The sequence below is a fragment of the Podarcis liolepis genome (assembly GCF_965112155.1).
Source record: "Podarcis liolepis genome assembly, contig: HAP1_SCAFFOLD_158, whole genome shotgun sequence".
Taxonomy (NCBI): Eukaryota; Metazoa; Chordata; class Lepidosauria; order Squamata; family Lacertidae; genus Podarcis; species Podarcis liolepis.
The window spans coordinates 3,714-22,214 of record NW_028148843.1 but is presented as its reverse complement, the minus strand read 5'-3'; the positions used below and the strand labels follow the sequence as shown (position 1 = coordinate 22,214).

At 43.1% G+C, this 18,501-nt stretch overlaps 1 long non-coding RNA gene across 2 annotated transcripts; it reads right to left on the bottom strand.

The window, feature by feature from the left end:
- Positions 1–634: 634 nt before the first annotated feature.
- LOC310699020 lies at positions 635–4,338 on the bottom strand. 2 transcript variants are annotated; one of them, XR_014521891.1, is made up of 3 exons: positions 4,079–4,323; positions 691–1,538; positions 635–649 (listed from the first exon to the last, which is right to left on the bottom strand). It is a non-coding gene; the product is annotated as an uncharacterized lncRNA (long non-coding RNA). The 2 variants fall into 2 exon arrangements; XR_014521890.1 differs by lacking the exon at positions 635–649 and having other exon boundaries at positions 1,178–1,538; positions 4,079–4,338.
- Positions 4,339–18,501: the final 14,163 nt, after the last annotated feature.

Below are 18,501 nucleotides of genomic sequence, written 5' to 3'. Positions count from 1 at the left end.
TACTCCCTCCTCAGTCATATTCAAGATGATAGGGAGGAATACACATGAGGATTTTTTTTTTTACATTTTTTAAAGCACAAAATGGTGGAAACCACAGAAGGGAAGAGGAGAAGACACAGGAGATGGACCAAAACAACTCTTAAGGACAGGAGAACACTATGGGACTAATCCAGACATTCAAAGAAGTTAAGCAAAGAAGGTATAATTGGAAAAAGGAGTGAAATTGCTTGTTTGGATCTAAATATCTTGTTTAGAGATAGGATGCCAGGTGCACAGGGTTGCCTAGCAACAGTACAACACTGAAAGTCAGGCTTGCTGACTTATCCAACCTCACTTTTTCTCAGGAATGTGCATATGAGCAGAAACTGGAAGTCAAGTCTGCATTGCATTCTGTAATCTGGGGGCAACAAGGCGAGAGTCTGTGAGCAACTGTGTTTGGTGGGTTTTACACAGCATAGTGTAAGCTAGCGTGGTAAAGAGCTGGTGGATCTCTCTGTATATTTGTTTCTTTACTTCTAAGACCAGAAGAACTGTATTACAGTAGTTAGTACATTTATCTTTGTCTTGTGAGACAATAAACCCTTTATACTTAGAACTGAACTGAGTGGGACAGAGGTTTTTCTTAACCAGGAACTCTGGAAAAAGATGACTACTGGAAAGCAGGAAAACTCTGAAGTTCAGCTGGAAGACTGCTGGAGCTGTGGATTCTCTGTTGACCCCACTGGTCGAAGTGTGGTGAATTACTAACTGATAGCGGGCCCATGCCTGGCAGGTTATAAGCCAACAGACGTCTGGAAGTCGTAATATAGAACAAGACAGTGGAAACTGTCACACTCACAGGAAGACCAATTCTCTCAGAAATAAAGAGGAGAGAGACGCCACTGCTCTGACTGCAACAGAGTTGGTCTGGGGGAAGTGGGGTGACTCCTCCCCTAGAGAGGCCACGAAGACCCTTCCTGTTGCCAATAGGGGGAGTCATCCCTAAGAAGAGTGTTATGTTCCCCTCTGCCCCCCCAATCTGGTAAAATGTTCCCCTCTAGCAGGTATACTTAATCGATCTTCCTCCACTTGGTGCCCTCCAACGCAACCTGTTGGTTAGGGCTGATGGCACCTAGAAGGCACCGGGTTGGGGAAGGCTGTATTGGATTAATTATTGCAACAGAAAGTGGGCTATGACTGAGTCCTCCTTGCTTTATTTTCCAGGAGTTTCCATTATCTGAGGTTGCAAAATCAGGTCACCTGAGGATGCAGGATTGACAAAAGGCTTTTGAGTGCTGGTGTCTGAGACCTGATCTCTTCCATGCCCTTAATTCCATAATCTGGATAATTGATCATGGCTTCTATTAAAGGTGGGTCGATTCATTGTCCACGAAGAGTTTTAATTGAACCATCGTTTATCAGGCTTCTTCTTACATATGCTTCTTTTTTGATCAAGACGGGGAAAGTTCTCCCAACATCGCAGTGGTGTTGCACACTTTGCTTTTATTGCACCGACTGGTTTATAAAGGTGGTTGTCTGGCTTACCGACTGCCCAATAACTGAAAAGAAAAGGAAGCACAAATCAATGAGTCAGTGAGAAGCAAATTATTATTATTATTATTATTGTTGTTGTTGTTGTTGTTGTTATTGTTATTATTATTAATTTATTTATACTCCGTACATCTGGCTTGGTGTCCCTATCCATCAACGTGGGGTGTGTACTTTATTTCAGCATTAAGAGATCTCCCCCTCTCAGAATCCTCAGATTCCAGGGCATTAAATGAAGCTGGTCTGAAAAAAGAAAAGGCTTCTTCACACAGCATGGAGTTAACCTGTGGAACTCACTTCAACAGGAGGTGGTGATGGCCACCAACGTGGAAGGCTTTAAAGCAGAGGCTCCCAGACCTATGTGGCCTACCACCTCCTTTCAGAAAAAAAATAAAAATACTCAGCACCCCCTCCCCCAGGAACCAACCTTTTTTAAGCAAACAAATAAAAGATGCAGTGACAAATTTGCATTCTTTTATGTGTCTGTATTTCTACCCAGTGCTATTTTTCTAGAAAAAAAGATGCCGGAACTCACCATGAATGCCTCCCTCTTTCTCTTTGAATTGCACCCACTTGGGAGGTTCCAGAACTCACCTGAGAGGTTCTGGAACCTACCTGAGAAGTCCCAGAACTGAGTTCCCGTCAGTTCCCCCTGAAAAAGCCCTGTTTCTACCTATATCCTACAACCTAATAAAGAAAGATTAAAATTCCATGGAGCGGACCAGAGTTAAGACTACCGGCTCAGTCCGATCTATTCCAGGGGCAGAGCCAGTGCTCCATCCTGCCTTTCATGGGCCAAATAGGCAGGCAGTCTGAGATCCACTTCCTGGGTCTGGGTGAAGCCCAAAAGTTGACCCTAGCCTTTGAAAACCTCTCCCCTCCAGTGCAATTGCCAGATCCAGGGGAACCTTTGTTGCCAACCCACAACGGAGCCCAACCTGGCAGTAAGCGTCATTACATAACAGATGAATCTTCTCTTCTCTTCTCTTCTCTTCTCTTCTCTTCTCTTCTCTTCTCTTCTCTTCTCTTCTCTTCTCTTCTCTTCCACCCACTTATTTTTATTCAACGACCCCTTGGATCATTCTAGTGCCCCTCAGGGGGTGTAATCACACACTTAGGGAAATGTGGCTTTTAAGAAAGATGACTTCTAGTGTTATGAGAGTAGGAGAAAGCCTTTTCTCTATTCTCTTTCTCCACACTCATTAGTTCTGTGTGGACATAGGATCCTGCGGTTCTAGTAGATTCTTCATTCTGTTAGCCAGAGCTAATGATTGACTGGGGTGATGATGGTGGAAAGCAACAATAACCACTGAATGATACTATGGTACAAAGCAAGCCTTGTGTACCTGCATTCCTACACTTCAGCAAACATTTAAGAAGCAGTAGAATTCCCCACACTTATGTTTTCGTCTCTGTTCAAAGAGGCAAACTATCATATTTTAACAAGGTGAGGTCAAAAAGCATTGCTTGGTCTTCCAAAAAATGGAGAGGATCAAAACTGAGGGGGAGGCAAAGGGGACATGCTGTCGCCACCATGCTCTAGTCATGGACTGGTCATGCTGTTCGGATGCCTAATTATCGTCTTCCAAAGTAACTACTCTATTCCGAATTTAGAAATGGAAAGTGTAATGCCATTGGCCAACAACAGAGGTTTAAAGACTCTCAAGGCAAATATTAAAAAATGTAGTATAAACACCTACAATTGGGAATCACTGGCCTGTGAGCACTCCAGTTGAACAGCCTTTACTAAAGGTGTCATGGACTTTGAAGACACTCAAACTCAGGACAAAAGGGAGAAACGTGCTAAGAGGAAGGCACGTTTGGCAAACCCTCACCGTGATCAACTCCCACCAGGAAACCTATGTCCTCACTGTGGAAGGACGTGTGGATCCACTTACGGACTCACTGTTAAGACTGTGTTCATGGAAGAAAATCTTACATGGCTACAAGTGATTGCTGAAGAAGATGAAGAACTGGGGTGATTTGAAGGACTACAGTGTCCACGCACATGGTGAAAGTGGAGAGAGACTGTGAGAAGGCATGGGTGAGGGGGCATTTGGCTATGTGGAGTCCTAGGTGGCTGGTGCCCATAAGTAGTGGCAGAGTGGAAGGCAAGGAGACTAACCATATGTGGAAGCAACGACTGGAAGAACCACCTCAGCTCCACCCAAGATTGGTTGTAGGTATAAGAAGGCTGAGGACAGACTGAGGTTAGTGAGGCACATTCGCCCTACTGGACCAGCCCCTGCCATGTGGGGTGATTTCTTGTCTCAGTGTAGAAGCCCTTCATTGTTGAGCATGAAACTACTATCAAGCCCCGTCAAACTATGCAGCATTACCACTTCTGATGAAGCTGGACAATATAATATTGCTTCCTCCCTACAAAACCGCCTTTCTGACATGGAACATAAAATGCAATGGAAATAAATTACTCTGCTGGGTTCTAGATGCAGGCAAAGGACAGGAAGAGCTTTCAATGAAGAGTAAAAAACAAATTCTTAGCAAAGTTTCTACAATACAATAAACAGAGAAACGTTGCTTCAAGACTCACTATCGTGGTGGGTAAGTGTTATCTATCCATTTCCATCCAACGTAATGACGGAGCCCAATCCAGAAGTCATGCTGTTCGTTTTTAATTGCATTTTCCAGGAACTCCTGCTAAAAGCACAATCAGAAAGTCTTTCATAGGATTGAGAGGCCAGAATCCCCTCTCAGGTCAGCCCCAGACTGTGGCCCCATCTGCACTGTGAAGTATCATACCACTTTAAACACTCAATGCTTCCTCCAAAGCATCCTGGGAACTGTAGGGTTTTTTTTGGGGGGGCAAATATTTTTTTTATTGATTTTCATTTTTTCTTTACAAATTAGTCACTAATTAAAACAAATTTAACATTTTTCCAAATCTGACTTCCCATAAGTCTTCCTAGACATGTTAATGATTCTCCTTCATGCTGCATCATATTTCCTGATTACTTCTAGTTTATCTTCAGACATTACAAATAACCTTACAAAATACAATATTTTTACTTTTCAAACAGCTCTCTAGCAATCAATTCCTGCACATACATTATTTAACATTTCCAGTTTTGACAAGTGAGGCTACTTATCAGATTGTCAATCCCTACTAAATCATTAATTAATGTTAATTAAAATAAAACTTCCTCTCCTTCCATATGCATATATAGTAACATAGCAATCCAGTCCAATAATTAGTCTTCTTGCTGCTCAGCTCCTCTGTCCCACATCACATGTAGTCTGAAGTCTTTTTCTTGGGAGGAGCTTATCAGAGCTTGTAGGGCAGCAGCTGAAGGAGGAGCAAAAGGGTTTTCTTGTGTGTGTGTTTCTTTGTGGCTGATTAGCTGCTCTCCCTGTGCAAAGGTCAGAGGGGGCAGGGTTTCTGTTGAGTCAGGTGATTAGCTGTGGGAGGAGCTTATCAGAGCTTTTAGATTTAGGGGAGCTAGTCTCAAACGTTTGTTGGGGGAGACCTAGGTTTTTTTTTTGGGGGGGGGTTATTTGTCCTGTCTTCACGCTTTTTAAGATGGAGGACCACTGTAGACACCCCCAACGACACATTTTCAAGATGGAGGGTGAGGGAACAGCTGTAGTCGTCTGCGGTTCCTGCGCAATGTTTGCCATCTTGCCAAAGGTTGCAGGCAGCTTTACCTGCAGCAACTGTATGTTGATTGCCCTCTTAGAAGACAAAGTCCAGCAACTGGAGGAACGTGTAGCTACGCTCCAAAGAATTAGAGAGCTGGAGCCTAAAGAAGCCAGGGTGGCTATCTAAAGAACTTTTAACTGAGTTAAGATTAAAAAAGGATGTGTACAAAAAATGGAAAAGGGGGGAAACCACCAAAGAGGAATTCAAACAAATAGCCAGCACGTGTAGACACAAAGTCAGAAAAGCTAAAGCACAGAATGAACTGAGGCTTGCTAGAGAGGTTAAAAGCAACAAAAAAGGCTTTTATGGGTATGTTCGTAGCAAAAGGAAGAACAAAGAAACAGTGGGGTCACTCAGAGGAGAAGATGGTGAAATGCAAACAGGGGACACAGAAAGGGCTGAACTCCTCAATGCCTTCTTTGCCTCAGTAAAGAAAACAATACCCGACCTGAAGAATTTGAAGCAAATGATTCAGCAAAGGAAACACAGCCCAGAATAACTAAGGAGATAGTACAAGAATACTTGGCTAATTTAGATGTATTCAAGTCTCCAGGGCCAGATGAACTGCATCCAAGAGTATTAAAAGAACTGGCAGATGTGATCTCAGAACCACTGGCAGTCATCTTTGAGAATTCCTGGAGAACAGGCGAAGTCCCGGCAGACTGGAGGAGGGCAAATGTTGTCCCTATTTTCAAAAAGGGGGAGAGGACCCAAATAATTACCGCCCAGTCAGTCTGACATCAATACCAGGGAAGATTCTGGAGCAGATCATTAAGCAAACAGTGTGTGAGCACCTAGAAAGGAATGCTGTGATCACCAATAGTCAGGATGGATTTCTGAAAAATAAGTCATGTCAGACTAACCTGATCTTGTTTTTTGACAGAATTACAAGCCTGGTAGATGAAGGGAACGCAGTGGATGTAGCCTACCTTGATTTCAGCAAGGCATTTGACAAGGTGCCCCATGATATTCTTGTAAAGAAGCTGGTAAAATACGGTCTTGACTATGCTACCACTCAGTGGATTTGTAACTGGCTGACTGACCGAACCCAAAGGGTGCTCATCAATGGTTCCTCTTCATCCTGGAGAAGAGTGACTAGTGGGGTGCCACAGGGTTCTGTCTTGGGCCCGGTCTTATTCAACATCTTTATCAACGACTTGGATGATGGACTCAAGGGCATCCTGATCAAATTTGCAGATGACACCAAACTGGGAGGGGTGGCTAACACCCCAGAGGACAGGATCACACTTCAAAATGACCTTGACAGATTAGAGAACTGGGCCAAAACAAACAAGATGAACTTTAACAGGGAGAAATGTAAAGTATTGCACTTGGGCAAAAAAAAATGAGAGGCACAAATACAAGATGGGTGACACCTGGCTTGAAAGCAGTACATGTGAAAAGGATCTAGGAGTCTTGGTTGACCACAAACTTGACATGAGCCAACAGTGTGACGCGGCAGCTAAAAAAGCCAATGCAATTCTGGGCTGCATCAAAAGGAGTATAGCATCTAGATCGAGGGAAGTAATAGTGCCACTGTATTCTGCTCTGGTCAGACCTCAGCTGGAGTACTGTGTCCAGTTCTGGGCACCACAGTTCAAGAAGGACACTGACAAACTGGAACGTGTCCAGAGGAGGGCAACCAAAATGGTCAAAGGCCTGGAAACGATGCCTTATGAGGAACGGCTAAGGGAGCTGGGCATGTTTAGCCTGGAGAAGAGGAGGTTAAGGGGTGATATGATAGCCATGTTCAAATATATAAAAGGATGTCACATAGAGGAGGGAGAAAGGTTGTTTTCTGCTGCTCCAGAGAAGCGGACACGGAGCAATGGATCCAAACTACAAGAAAGAAGATTCCACCTAAACATTAGGAAGAACTTCCTGACAGTAAGAGCTGTTCGACAGTGGAATTTGCTGCTAAGGAGTGTGGTGGAGTCTCCTTTTTTGGAGCTCTTTAAGCAGAGGCTTGACAACCATATGTCAGGAGTGCTCTGATGGTGTTTCCTGCTTGGCAGGGGGTTGGACTCGATGGCCCTTGTGGTCTCTTCCAACTCTATGATTCTATGATTCTATGATTCTACCGTTTGGATTCCGTTCTTTGACCGAGTTAAAGTTCTCAAACCAGGACACTACTTCCATTTTTGCAGAGTTCGTAAACCAATTCGTTCTTAAACCAGACTGCTCTTAAACCAAGGTACCACTATAATAATAATAATAAAATCTGTAAGACCTTCAGTCCAGCTAAAACTGGTTTGTTTGTTTTCCTCTCTCTCTCCGCCCCCCCCCCCAATTTCTGGCTGGATTCAAAGATGACCTCACTTCAAATGATCGTCAAAAGTGGCAGATATATAAAGAGGCTCTCTATTTATTTGATGAAGGACTAGTAGACTGGAGTCAGGCAGACAGCTTTTGTGAGAGTCAAAAATCCAAACTGGTTATTATTGAAAATGAAAAAGAGGAGGTAAGCTAGCTGAACACTAGATATAGAAATGGCATGAATAATCCTTTCTAAATAAGACAGAGTGGGATTGGGAAACTGCAAGCAAGAGGCTGCACAGGGTAATTTGATGCTGCTGGAACAATGGAGGAAGGGAAGGCTGGCATAGAACTAGAGATTGTTTAGCTGAGAGAGAAATGCCTTTCCCCCTCCTAAAATGAAGGGATTCAAAGAAGATGAAGATGTAACTCAGATTAAAATTAGGACTCTTGGATTGTACAGTAGTGCTCCGCAAGACGAATGCCTCGCAAGATGAAAAACCTGCTAGACGAAAGGGTTTTCCGTTTTTCGATGCGCTTCGCTAGATGAATTTCCCTATGGGCTTGCTTCGCAAGACGAAAACGTCTTGCGAGTCTTGCGATTTTTTTCGCTCCCCCCCCCTTTTTCTAAGCCGCTAAGCCGCTAATAGCCTTTTAGCTGCTAAGCCGCTAAGCTTTTAATAGCCGCTAATAGGGTTGCTTCGCAAGACAAAAAAACCGCTAGACGAAGAGACTCGCGGAACGGATTATTTTCGTCTTGCGAGGCACCACTGTATTGGTATTATTCTGCATAGTGAGTGATGTAGCAGAGCAGATCCCCTTCAATATAGCAGGAAGCTAGTTTGCAGATTTGTTTGAATCTCTTTAGTTAAGTAATCCAATCTGGCTTGCCAGATGGATTGTTCCTGGTGTCCCCTTTTATCCCTCTTAAAAGAATAAAGAAACGAGTCTTTCCTTTCGAAATAACAAGAGGTTTGTTCACATTTCAGTTCATGATTTGATCCCTGAAAGGCAGGCTTTACTTAGTAGTTACATAACAATCTGTGAGTTCATCTCGCATGGAGATTGAGATCATGTGCTGACAGCAAAATTTACATCAAGAGAACAAAATGGCTGCAGGAGAGCAGGAAGCAAGAGATTAGCAAGAGAGGGAGGATGGCTGCGTGACTCGGCTCTTTTATGGAGTCAGCCAGGGCCATGCCTATCTCCTAGATCACATGCAGGGGGAAGGATGATCCAGACGAGTGGAACGGGAAGTTACACTGACTGGATGTCCCCTTGCTTGTGCCCACTCTAGGGAAATAAGCATGTTGCATTTGACTGCACCAGTGGGTTACATCCCACAGAGCAGACAATAAGAACTGAGTGAACCCCAAGTGATCCAACTTGATAAAGGAAGCCTTGTTGCACATGCTAACAGCAAACCCCAACAGTGAGTTCAGACAGGACATTCCTGCATTTCAGGGGGTTTGACCCTTGGGGTCCCTTCCAACTCTACAATTCTGGGATTCTGGGCTAGAAAGGAGCAGATTTGTCTGCACAAAGGAGAACTGGGATTTCTATTGGTGGGACACATCTGTTTGAGAATCTCGGATTTGGGGAGAGGCTATAATATGGATTTGAACTGTGAAATATCTAGGAGAATGTGGTTGGTGTCGGCGTCCTCCTCCCCCCCCAAAAAAAATTATTATGGGCTGGTTGCTATGATCTTACTGGTGGGAAATTACACCAAGCAAGATGGTTGACCTTGGAGTTTCTATCTTAAAGAATCATAGAACCATAGAATCATAGAGTTGGAAGAGACCACAAGGGCCCTCGACCTTAATCTATCCTAATAATTGGCTCCTGAAGTCAACCCTAACCTAACCCCTTATACTGTGGCAGGGAGACAGTTCTTGGGTGATTCATCTACTGAAGAGAATTAACATCCATGGGAAACCCAGTCTTCCAGGCTTGGAGTAATATAGGAACGGCATGTTTTAAAAAATGGCAAAGCAGTACACTGTACAGTGGATGCTCGGGTTGTGAACGTGATCCGTGCAGGAGGCACGTTCGCAACCCGCACCACCACGTCTGCGCATGCCCGGGTGTTGCAATTCGGCACTTCTGTGCATGTACAAAGCACGATTTAGCGCTTCTGTGCATGTGCGAGCGCCAAAACCCAGAAGTAACCCATTCCAGTACTTCCGGGTTTAGCGCGGTGCACAACCTGAAAACACGCAACCTGAAGTGTCTGTAACCTGAGGTATGACTGTACACCCACCCTGGGGAGCTGTCCAATTCGGACAACAGACAGAGCCTCACAAGTTACATTCTGTCTTGGTCTGGGTGGAGTTATAGGCCCTTGGACAGCTCCAATAACAAGAGAAAGAAAGTCTGATGTTAACCTGTGCCGTCTGGCTGGCACTGCAGAGTTTGGCTTCCATTTACACTTCTGTTGTTTGTCTGTATATATAGGTTAATGGGAGGGTTTTGCAGAGGAAATGGAATGAATTGGTCTCTAACTATAGACTGGCATTTAAAGGTACTGAGCCCAAAGTCATTTGATAGCCTTGCCTCTGGAGCAAGTGAGGGAAATGGCCTGCTCCTAACTGCCCTCCAAAACTGAAGGGGGAATCTTGGGTTCCATATGGGGTTACACAACTGCTGAATATTGTGAATGGAATAGAAGGGTATTCTTAGAGAAGAGGCATTGGAAGACAGGTGGGCAATAAAACACTCCCTCTTTACATGACTGTAAGCCCTCCTTCAGGTATGGGATGATGACCCAGTGTGGGAGAGAGGGAAAGGACTTGAGCATCAACACTGCAACTCATTACTTACCGTTCATGTGTTCAAAGGACTGATTTCGACTGACCATGAATTCCCGAATCCTCTGCATAGCATTGATCTTTAGTGCTACTTCTTGTGATTCCAAATAATCTAATACCAAGGAAGGTAGAAAAGGAGTACTGTTTAGACACAACCTAGTGAGATGGTCATTCTGAGCATAGCACACACCTGCCTCCCTCTGCAATGGTCACAAGGACTCAATTTCTAATGCCATTGCTCAGTCCTGGAACAGGCGTTGGAGACAGTGCACTGGAGTGCAAGTGGAATGTGGCAATCAGCTACCTCTTTGTGCAGAGCTTAGCTGGTGGGGGGTTTCCACATAGATTGAATCAAATCAATGGGGAGTACAAGGACTTAATGGAGGTAGGGTTGTGCCTCCCCTCTTTTTGAAAGGGTTCTTCATATTCTTTGCTATAAGAGTAGGAACTTACACAGAACAAGCAGCACAGTTGAGATAGAAAGCATGAGGACACACAGGAACCCAACAGCCCATTCACCATAGTAAGATTCCTCCTCATCAGGCAGTGTCTCTGGAAGGAAAAAAAGGAACGAAAATTGTCCTTGGACCACCCATAGAAAGCATCCTGGCATCATCCCAGTGGATAAGCTTGTTCATATATTCGGGCTTTAGCCAGCAGCACCTAAACCACAAAAGCTTTGAAAGCTGCTGCTCAATAAACCTACACTGGACTGAAAGCTTGTCACAAATCTTCCCTCTGTCTTCCAAGGAGCACCCTGTTGGGATTTTTGCCTATGTGCTATCTGATGCAGCTTCCCACAAAAGCAATTAAGGAGTTGGCCGAAGACCAAGAAGACTGAGCAGAGGGAGTTATCCTGCCTAGAGATATGGGACCTTGGATACAACTCTGCTATTGGACGAGGCCACTCACATAGGCATGATGACACATGACCTTCCTGTTGGTTAGTGGCTGGTTGGTCAATGTTGTTCTGAGAGTTAGTTGGAGTTTGTTCAGAAAGAGTTAAGATCCATGTCTGTATCTGTTGGGATATGACTACTACGCAGCTGCGAACAAGCAGTTGGATGTTTACATCACATGATCGAGCTAACCGTGGGACAGGAAGCTCCAGGGATTTCTCAGAGATCTGTTCTTTGTGTAACATGAGACCTTCCTGTTGCTTGTGTGAAGGAAGTCTGAGTCAGTTGCTCGGGGAAGTCTGAGTGAACGGACATGTTTTTGTACAGTTGTACAGTCAGAAATAAACTGTAGAGATGTAGCAGACTTTCTGACTATCTTCTTTCTCCTGCTGCTATGCAAGAGGGAAGGGGGTGTGCACCTTTCATCAGGGAGGTGTCACCTATCAAGATCTCCCTGGACTGCCGGGATGCCAGCCAGGGAAGATCACCAGTAAACAGGCCCCAGGAGCCTGGGAGAGGGGTCAGCCTCTCCCGAGGGGGCCAGTTTTCCAACAGTATCCTGTATATAGTAACTTGTGAGTCTTGGTTACTTATAGGTTTATTATTTACAGCAGACTCACAAGTTACTTAAACACTTGGAGGAGTTCTTCTTTCTCTTCATGTTCCTGCCTGGAAGTTAAGATCTATATATTTGGCAGTGATTCGCTAATGGAACTTTTCTGCCATGATGCCCCATTTTTGGAATTTTCTACCCACTGAAATTTTTCTGGCACTTTTGTTGTTGAGATTTATACACCAAGTCAATACGTGGCTACTTCTCTGAGCTTTTAGAGACCAAGAACTAAGCCATGGGTTGGAAAACTTAGGCCCAGGGGCCGTATCCAGCACAACTGCCTTCAAAATCCTGCCCACGGACAGTCTGGGAATCTGTGTGTTTTTACATGAGTAGAATGTGTGCTATTATTAAAAATGCATCTCTGGGTTATTTGTGGAGCATAAGAATTTGTTCACCCCCCCCAAATATAGTCCTGCCCCCCACAAGGTCTGAGGGACAGTGGACCGTGGTGCCCCCTGCTGAAAAAGTCTGCTGACCCCTGTAGTAAGCCATAGTAAGCAGCGTGTGACAGGGGGCAGGGATGAAAAAGAAAAAGGAAGCAGAGGGCTTGCAGAAGACCTGGTAAGATTTTTTGCTCATTGGGGATGGGCAAAGATGTCAATTTCTCATTTTTTCCAATTCTTAATTCAGTTCTCCACATTTCCAGACTAGATTGTGATTATTATTTTTTTAAAAAAAACACATTCTAATGAAAATTCGCCAGTGTTTTAGTGCGAATTTCTCTTAATATGCACATATTTTATTGCAATTTGCCTAATCTACAAATTTGCAAAGGAATTTCCTTACGCTAAAGTTTTTTTGTATGTTATTTTTTGATATGCATTGCATTTTTATGCACACCTACTGCTAATACATGTGTGTCTGTTTTTAAATAAACATTGCTTGGCTGGACAAACACTTGCAAAATTTGGAGAAGTGTGAGTTTCAGAGTATGGCTCTGTTTCAGTTTGCATGTTGCTCTGGACAGTGAGAATCAGATAAGTACACCTTTAAATGTGAACTGAGTTGAGTTTCTCCCCATCCCTAATTCTTAAATGGAGAAAGAAGCCCAAACTGGGAGTAGTTGTGTCTCTCACATCCTCTCTCCAGTTAAAGAGAAGCAAGCAAGGAAAGCAGACAGAATGGAGGCCCCTGGGCCTTGCTCCAAATATAAAAATATGGTTTGTATTCCTGGGAACTGAAAATAAAATTAGAAACAACTTACCTCCTGATGTGAGACTACTGCCTTTCTTCATTTTGTCTATTCATTTTCACTGGCTTCTCCACCTGGATTGTTCTCTACGGAAATATATAATGGACTTTGTTTTTTAAAATATTTTTATTATTATTATCATCACTTTTAGCAAATCAATTTATAAATCAATATATCCAATTACATTTTCCCATTTCCCCCTTCCCTCCCACTCCCACCCTCCAAAGACTTCCCTCGGCTCCTCTCTCTGATTTGTTTAGACATATTATTCTCTGCATGTTATAAAATTGTACATATCATTGCCTTATCTGTCATATGTTCTACTAACGAATTTGTGGATGTTTATTCAAAACCTGTCAAGGAGTCCAAATCCTTTTGTGGTCTTTTTAAATAGTTTGTAAATAGTTCCTATTCTTCCTTGAAATCACGATTGTCCTTCTCACACAGTTTATATGTCAACTTTGCCAACTTTGCATAGCTCATCAGTTTTTCTTGCCATTGTTTTTTCGTCGGGACTTCCTCATTCTTCCATCCTTGTGCTAACAAGACTCTTGCTGCTGTTGTAGCATACATAAATAGGTTTGTAGACTGCTTAAACTGTGACTAAAAGACATCCTTCACAAACCTGGCATCCTCCTAATGGTATTTGGCTGGGGCTGATGGGAACTGTAATCCAAAACGACCTGCAACAGACCTGGTTGATGAAGGCTACATTAAGACAAATGGAGTACTTAAGGAGCACTCATAGCGTTCATTCTTATGCTCCTCCTGCTTTGTATGATAGGCTGGCTGGAGTTTTGTGGAGCATAGTTAACACAGCATTTGCACCCAGAAAGCCTCTGGGATATCCAGCAGCAGCAAAGCAATGCCTGAGATTTTGAAGTGTGGGTGACCATGTCAGATGACGCAGCACTGGGCAAGGCAGGGAATTCTCTGACTCAGTGAAAAGAGGGACAGAGAATTTTGTTCTGTCTGCCTTCTTAAGCAGACCGACCTAATTTGCACCTCCTGAACAAATAAGCAGCTCAAAATGTAATTATCATTTGGGTTTTTCGCATTTCCAAATTTTGTGATATGGTCCTTGGCTCAAATGAAATACAAATGCATTTTTTAAACAACAACACACACACTTGTGTACTTTGTGATAAATACATTCAGAAACGTGTGTGCCGAAATAATATATATATCTAAACACTTAGTTTGTGTTTAAAACTCATATTTGAATACAATTTTTCATACCGAATTTTCTTTCTTGTCAAAATTCACACCTCAGCATAGAAACGGGATGGAATGGACTTATGAATAAACACATATGAAACACATGTGAAAGTGACATGGATGAGAAACCGACTAATCTACGCATCCTTAAGTACAAGGCAGTTTCATACGAATAACATCCCCCACCCCATTCTGCCCCTATTTGGATACCGTGATGCTCCCATCAGCTGATCTTCTCTTGGCCTCAGCTTCGTCCTGCAGACAGATGTTCCTTCCTTCAACAGCTCCAACCACCTCCTACTTTGATGCAGAACATTCTAGAACTCTTCCCATTCAGCTTCTGCTGCTCCCTAACTGGGACTGGCAGCCAGCCAATCAGCATTCCACATAGAGCAGAAAGTCCGGGAGCCAGCGTGGTGTAGTGGTTAAGAGCAGTAGACTCGTAATCTGGTGAACCAGGTTCGATTCCCCACTCCTCCACATGCAGCTGCTGGGTGACCTTGGGCCAGTCACACTTCTCTGAAGTCTCTCAGCCTCACTCACCTCACAGAGTGTTTGTTGTGGGGGAGGAAGGGAAAGGAGAATGTTAGCCGCTTTGAGACTCCTTAGGGTAGTGATAAAGCGGGATATCAAATCCAAACTCTTCTTTTTTTTTTTAAAAAAAAATGATATTTATTGAAAAAAATTTTAAATTACAGAAAAAAACACAGCAGAAAAAGAAAAAAGAAAAAAGAAAACAAAGGAAAACAAACCACATCACACAATGTAGGTTCAAAAAACAACAACAAACAAACAAACAAAAATACACCACAAACAGATAAAAACAAATCCATCATTCTCGAATCATCAACTTTCATTACCTTCATTCTTTGACCTCCTCCTCCTCCCTTTTTTTGTATCCTAGTTATTAATTATCGCAGCAAATCCTTTCCATATTTCATAATATTCTGTCATTACATTACCTTAATCTATTTTCATCTTATCTTATAGAGAACCTTAAAACTTAAATCTTATTTTTACCAACTTCTCATAACCATAATATTCTTGCCTAATTCATTAAACATTTAATATTCTGTCATTACATTACCTTAATCTATTTTCATCTTATCTTATAGAAAACCTTAAAACTTAAATCTTATTTTTACCAACTTCTCATAACCATAATATCCTTGCCTAATTCATTAGACATTTTTACTAAAGCCAAGTAATTTCGTTTCAACATTTTTCTAACATTCATCAATTTTATAAACCAATCCTAGTAATAAAAAAGAGAGATAAAAACAATCCAATCTTCATCCAGCATCCCTTCCTCCTGGTCCCGGGTTTTGTCAGTCCTTTTTATCCATTGATCTAGCGCATTAACCTGGTAACCTTATATCCGAGGCCCTTAAGTCTCTTCCATGTCCCTTCCGCGGCTCTTCTTCATATTCTCCTTTCACTCGTGGGAACTCCAGCTTGGTAATGTTTTTGACCCTTTTCAACAAATCAGCCCCTTTTCCAAAGTCCAGACTAAACTCCATATAGTATTTAAAAACATGTTTCAGAATGCCTCCAAAATTAAGAGCCTCCACAGCCCCGAACATCTCACGGCCCATTGCCAGACTTGGAAAGTCCAAACATCCCTGCATAGGGGGGTTTATCCAACCCCCCCATTTCAAAACCAGTCCAAACTTTATCTTTCCAAATCTGGCTTTTTCCAAGTTCATTTGTCAAATCCAAAAGCTCATGTTCCTTCAGGGCCACAGCTCCCTCCATCTCTGGCGCCCAAGATTCATCAACATCCTCTTCTCTCATCTGTTCTGTCAGGGCAAACTCCTGATCCAATTCCTGGGTGGGCTCCACATAGTTTCCCACTGCCTGTTCAAAAATTCTGACCGCATCAAATCCGTATTCTCATTTAACTGTTCCAGTAGGGCATTTGTTTTACAGAGAGCACACAACAGAGCTTCTGAATACATTGTCCTACGAGGTCACAAGTCTATTCCCATGATTGTAATCTGTAACAGCTGCAAGCTCCCTGAAATTAGTTACACTTTCACAGTCTCCCTCTAGGGGGGAAACTTCTATTTGTTCTTTTCTTTTAAGGACAAATCTAGCAACAAAGTTTCCTTTTTGAGATATTTTGTCAATGTTTGTTCCTTTAAAATGCGAAAGGGAACAGTGGAATCACTATGTTTCTCTTCTTAACTATCTGTCAAAAGCGTTTTTCTCTGGTCAATGAGCTTCAAACGTCAGTCCTGACACCCCGCTCCAGGATCAGGACGGTGGAAAGTTACTTTACTTTAAACTCACTTCTGCAGGTTTAAACAGTCCCCCCCAAAAAGATCCCCCTTCTTCTCCTGCTGCCGAAGGGTGGGTTCAACAATTTTAAATGATGAAAGATAATCTTTTAGAAGCGATTTTCTGAGCTCTAGTTTACGTTGTCTTTGCTTTATTCTGTCTACAAAGAAACGGAAGGCTGACTTCCTGTTTAGACCTTCCCATTTCAGTGCCAAATTGAAGTAAATTTTTAAGTCCAATTCCTTTCTGCTCGCAAATCCTGATTTAAAGTCCAATTGTCCGAAATTTAAGTACTCACGGATGATTATTTTAGAAGCCAAATTGTCCCAGGAAAAAGGCAGCGCTCTCTGGCAACGGCTATGTGGCTTTGCTCCACAGAAAAAGCAGTTGACTCTCAGCACCGCGCCACTTCCCCCTCTTCGCTTCGGAGCCCGTTAGTGGGTTCCTTTGCGGGTTGGGGGGGCGCTAAGGGTGCCCGCCGAGTCCCATGGTCACAGGCTTCATCCGCCCGTGATTTTTCAAAGGGTCCCCGCTTCGCCGTAGCAGAAAAGACCTGTTTCGTGCGGAGCTAGTCCCTCCAGATCAGAGGGAGTCCGCTATTGCCGATGGCGCCACCCCGGAAGTCCCAAATCCTAACTCCTCTTCTTCTTCTTCTTCTTCTTCTTCTTCTTCTTCTTCTTCTTCTTCTTCTTCTTCTTCTTCTTGGAAAATACTTAGTTTACATATTTGCTAGAAGCCTTATAGCTGGGCTGGAAGATTGGGAAAATATTGCCTAACAGAAAAAGATCATTTTTAAAAAAATGATATTTATTAAAATTTCAGAGGAAAAAAAATTACACAAAAACAAAAAATAAAAATACAAGGAAACAGAAAAAGATCATTTGGATGTCATTCTGGAGTGAATATTTTGAATACCGAATAGACCCCTTATTTCCTCTGTTAAGGACCAACTGGTTTGATGGTTCTGTTTTCCAATAGATGATGCAGTAAAATATTATAAAAGCAAGGAACTGCAGAAAGAGTGGGGAGGGGAGCCGAAATAAAATATATATGATACATTGTTTACTTTCCAAGTTTTTCTTTTTTAAATTTTGGTATGTTGTAAAATTAATTATATAAAGAATATGTGTGTGTGTGTGTTGTGTGTGTGTATTTGTTGTTGTTTAGTCTTGTCCAACACTTCGTGACCCCCTGGACCAGAGCACGCCAGGCACTCCTGTCTTCCACTGCCTCCCGCAGTTTGGTCAAACTCATGTTGGTAGCTTCGAGAACACTGTCCAACCAGCTCTTCCTCTGTCGTCCCCTTCTCCTTGTGCCCTCCATCTTTCCGAACCTCAGGGTCTTTTCCAGGGAGTCTTCTCTTCTCATGAGGTGGCCAAAGTCTTGGAGCCTCAGCTTCAGGATCCGTCCTTCCAGTGAGCACTCAGGGCTGATTTCCTTCAGAATGGAGAGGTTTGATCTTCTTGCAGTCCATGGGACTCTCAAGAGTCTCCTCCAGCACTAGAATTCATTCTTCGGTGATCAGCCTTCTTTATTGGTCCAGCTCTCACTACACACACACACACACACAGACAGACACACACTTCCAGGAGATGATTTATAGCCACCAAAAATTCTGGTGCTTCTCCAGAACCTGGGAACAAGGTGTTGGGACAAAAATTCCTCAAGGGTGAGATGCAAACTCTAGAGCATATCCCTGTGTTACTGTCTCAATCACCTGCCTGTCTGAGCTGACATCCTTCCAACGGTGTGTGAAAGCCAACAGCCTCACCCCCACTGGACGTGAAAGCAGACTTGATTCTGAGTCAGGAGGAGGAAGCCTCCTACCTACCTTCTGAAACTTTTTTGTATAGAAAACAAAGTGTCTCTGCTCTGTGTGAGAGAAGTGGGAAGTCCCTGGCCTGACCACACTTAAGTGAGCCTCTCTGGAACTCCACAGCCCTGCTGGGCTCACACTAATACCCCCATACTCCCTCCTCAGTCATATTCAAGATGATAGGGAGGAATACACATGAGGATTTTTTTTTTTACATTTTTTAAAGCAC